We start from the raw sequence: 4,393 nt of genomic DNA on the forward strand, positions 1-4,393 counted from the left end.
ATTACTAAATATATAATAAAACTCATTCTCTATCTCAGTTAATGGCAACTCCATCTCTTCAGTTGCTCCGGTCAAAACCTTGGAGTCATCCTTGAATCTCTTCTCTCAGACCCCATGTCTCATCCGTCAGAGAACCCTGTCAGTTTCTGAGAACCCAACCACGTCTCCCCGCTTTTGCTCCGTCATCTCTAGCCTGGAGAATTCTGACAGCCTTCTACCTAGTGGGCCTGCTCCACGGAGCAGCCGGGGGCCTGACAGCAGGGGCCGATGGGGACAGCGGGGCTGGTCCAGGGTCATGCTATGCCACTGACTCCATAGGTGTCTAGAACCCTCCTATCCAGGTTGGATTTCATCCTGGCTATTCTTACCAAGAAAAGCAGTTCATTGGTCATCTAGAAAATTAGATTCCTTTTATATACCATCACAGGGTATCACAAAACCCAAATATTCTTCTTCAGAGCTCATGTACTAAGTAGGGGTTTATAAAATCTACCGTCCTCACAGGAACTCCTCTCTAGCATTGGGACTTTGAGCTGTGGGCCAGAGGGAGACCAGGGCCAATGGACAACGTGCTTTTAGAATACACTGTGGGCGATTCTGCAACAAATGTGATGAAGCAATACATGTGCGTGAACGACGTGGGAAAGCTGGATCCCGGCCCCTGAGGGAACCTTGCGCCACGTTCTGTCAGCAAGAGAGAGCGCTCCTCCTAGGAGCGTAAACCAGGACCCATCTTTCTGTGGGAGGTCAGGCTCAGTGTTGGATGATTGGGAAGAAATGTTTTTTTTTCCTGGGATTCTGGTGTGTGGGCATATATGTGTATGCAAGATGATACACCCTGCCTTGCTTCTCCCGCAGTCCTCCAGCCTGTAGGGGACAGTCGCCATCCTGCCCCGCTACCCCGGCCCCACCTACACTCAAGGCCAAACCCTGAGGTGGACCTCATAAGGCAGCTCTTAGGCAGCTCTTCCAGGCTCGTGTCTGCTTAGTCTTGTTTGTTTCCAAGCCACTGCCATTGGACTGGATGTCCTGGCTGCTACTGAGCAGCCCCACATTAGGGCTCAGAGGAGCCAGGCCATCTTGTCCAAGTGAAGACTTAAGGCTCAGAGAGAAGGAGGCATCGAACCTGTGTCACCCGGCAGGCCCACAGCAGAATGCGAATCAGAAACCAGACCTGCTTTTCAGTGCCAGCCAGGGCTGCTGAGAAAGAGGCGGGGAAGGGAAATGAAGGAAGGAAGAAGGAAGGAAGAAGGAGTGCTCCCAGGCTGCGGTGCTAGAACCAGCAGCTCTGCTCAGCCCAGCTCAACCCGAGGCCTGCCCGAGGCCCTCCCAGCCACCTGTTGCCCTTCTGTCTTCATGAGACCCCGGGGCCCTCCGGAGGTTTCTTCCCTCTTGCTGTCTTGTGTCCTCCCCTTTGCAGTCCTGTCCTCTCTCGGCTGCTGCTTTTGCAGGCTGCAGACAGGGGAGCAAAGGCTGGCAGGGAGAGCGAGGTCTCTGCTGGACTGGGCCAGGCTCAGTTCCAGTCAGGCAGGCCGCCCTCCCCTTGACAGACTGCCTAGAAGGCACCACCTTCCCCATCCCCACCCCCTCCCCTGCTGCCCCGGGCCCTGACTCAGCCCATAAATTACCTGGGGATGGTCGCTGACTCAGCCAGGAAGCCCAGAGCCCCCGTCCTTACCCACAAGCCTCAACCCCACAGCTGGCTCTCATTCCAGAATGCTTGGTCCCCTCCCCTCAGGAAATTCCTGGAAAATATCGAGCTTCTTGGAGGGGAGACTTCCTAACCACAGCCTCAGCAAGGAAGGGAACCACTGCAGCCTCATCCATCATCTCGCCCCCTGGCCCTCTCCCCCAGCTTGTGTGTTTGTGAGAGGTTGAGCAGAGAGGTGTGAGTCCCGATAAAGGGACAGGTACATGGCCATGGAGAGCCCACAGGGGAGGGAGGAGGAAGGAGAGGCCAGCTGGGGTGGGGCAGCTAGGGCAGGCTGCTGGGAGGTGGGACTTGTCCTGGGCCAGAAAGGGTGATGAAACTAGTAAGTGGAGAGGTGGAAAGGGTGCTCCAGGCCCAGGCAATGGCTTGAGCAAAGGTGAGGAGGTGGGAAGGAGCCTGGTATGTAGTGTGGCGGGGAGGGCGTTGGAGAGTAACCAGGCTGAAGGGGCTGCTGGGCAGGGGAGCCTGGGCTGATGAGGTGGGAGGCCAGGGCCAGGGCCAGGCCATGGAATTTGCAGCGGCTCTCCAAAGCAAAGGCCTCCAAGACTCTGAGCTTGAAAGCACAGGAGAGGGGTGGGGGTAGCCTAGAGATGGTTGAGGAGACGAGTCTGGGAAGAAATGAATCTTGAGCAGCGAGCCCTAAGCCCGTGCAACATGCCGGGGCTTCCATGGGCTCCCAGGGTCTTCTCAGAACTGCGGTGGGGGGGGGGGGGGTCTCTGCGTCATCGTGCTCCAGTCAGGTCTCAGAGGCAAGGCTCCCTGAAGGCAGGAACGAAGGAACATGGCATCAGGGAGCCCCCAATCTATGGAAGAGACAGACGTCCCAGGCCCTAGCACCCTCCTCTGGACCCTGGTTGGTACCCCCTTTATTGGAAACCCCATTAGTTTGTGAGGGAAAGGCAAGTCTAGGCTTCAGATTAAACACCTCTTTTTTTTTTTTTTTTTTTTTGCTGCTTCCCCTCAGATAACAACTTTCTAAAGTACAAAAATCAAAAATTCCTCTCCAACTTCCCCCTAGGAAGGATGGCTGGGTGATGTGACTGTGGCCATAGTAACGGTGTCACCAAGGAGAGAAACAAAGCGAGCTAGCTGACCCAAGGGGAGGGTCAGATGGCGGAGCCGGCCAAACCTGGGAGCTGTGGGAAGGGGGTGCTGCTGAGTTTCTAGCATTTAGTCACCTTTCCTGGGCCTAGCAGTCCTTCAGGGCAAGGCAGGGAGTCAGGGAGCGGTGGGGTCGGAGACAGAAAAAAGCAGAGACAGAGTGAGTCGGACAAACAGAAAGGAAGAGAGGGAAAGACAGGCAGGGAGGGAGAGCGGCACGGAGAAAATCCCTTGAAAGCAAGGACCGGGTCCCAGTCCCTTGTGCGGCATCAGTCCAGACGGCAGAAGAGCTGCTTAATAAACAGATGTTCCCTGGGGAAGGTGGTCCTTATCCCCAGTGTGGACTAAGTATCTCCTCGGCATGCATGTCTGTCGAAGCCCTAAAACATTATATTGACATTATTTTGTTTGTTTGTTTGTTTGTTGACTGTGTGAAAGCACTTTATTAATAAGTGGGAGAGTTTTTAAATTAAGAAAAGTTTTTAATTTTTCAATTACAGTTGACATTCATATACTGACTTTCCTGAGTTGCGCGTTGGACCATCCCACCCCACCCTGGACCCCCAACCTTGTCTACCATTGCACCGCAGAGCCTGGGGTGGGGGAAGGGGTGCTCTCCCTGCTCTGTCTGTTCGAGGTATTAAAGGAGGGAAACACTATGGGCCAGAGGAGATGGGCAGATCCACCGTGGTATCTGGCCTCTGGGGAGAGGCTCCAGGGCACTTGCCCCTTCTTTCGGCCCCGCAGGTTCCTGTCCTTTCCTGAAGCCTGAGATCTGGGCTGGCCCACCCCTGCCTCTGTGGAGACATTGCCTGGTGGTAGAGGGTTACCTCTGTGCACCCCAGCCCCTGAGAGGCAGCGGGTCTGCAGGCAGGGCTGGTCTGCTAGAGGGGAAGGGCATCCTGCCTCATTGTCACTGGCCACGCTGCATTTCCAGAAATTCTTCCCGCCAGTAAGAAGAAAACAGAAAAGCCTGGGCAGCCTCTTGGGCTGCCGGGAAGTGGGCGGCCAAGTGGGAACCAGGTTTCTCAGAGCTCTCACGGGCCCGGCTGGAGCTCTGGGGCCTCTTGCCTGGGACAAGGGGCCAGCTCAGCCCTGGGACAGAGGTGTCAGAAGAACAGACCAATGGAACTGGGCGTCATCATGTCCGCGTCCTGTCAAGCTATGTTTGTGGCTGCAAAACAGAAACAGGAAGAAAGAGGGCCTAGAAATCGCAGGGCTTACTGATTTAATTCTGGGGTGGGGAAAAACTAAAGCTTATATTCAATCGAGAGTAGTATTGCCTCCCCCAACCCGTTTCAGTGTCTAGCCCTGTATTTGCTCTTTATAGGGAGAAATAGGGACAAAATTAATAATAATTATTATTCTCTAATATAGCACTTCCCTAGTGTGTTCTGCACAGCACCAGCCTACAGAGGTAATCCTTGATAAACCAGATGGTTTTGCAGACTCAGTATATCAGTCACTTTCTTAAAGACAAACCCATGAACAATGTAAGTATTAAAGTCACAAAGAAATCTCGAAGAGATGAAATTCACTGTGATTAATCCAGTGTTTCTCAAATTTGTTTGACCACAGAAC

The sequence above is a fragment of the Rousettus aegyptiacus genome, unplaced genomic scaffold, assembly GCF_014176215.1.
Source record: "Rousettus aegyptiacus isolate mRouAeg1 unplaced genomic scaffold, mRouAeg1.p scaffold_m13_p_7, whole genome shotgun sequence".
Taxonomy (NCBI): Eukaryota; Metazoa; Chordata; class Mammalia; order Chiroptera; family Pteropodidae; genus Rousettus; species Rousettus aegyptiacus.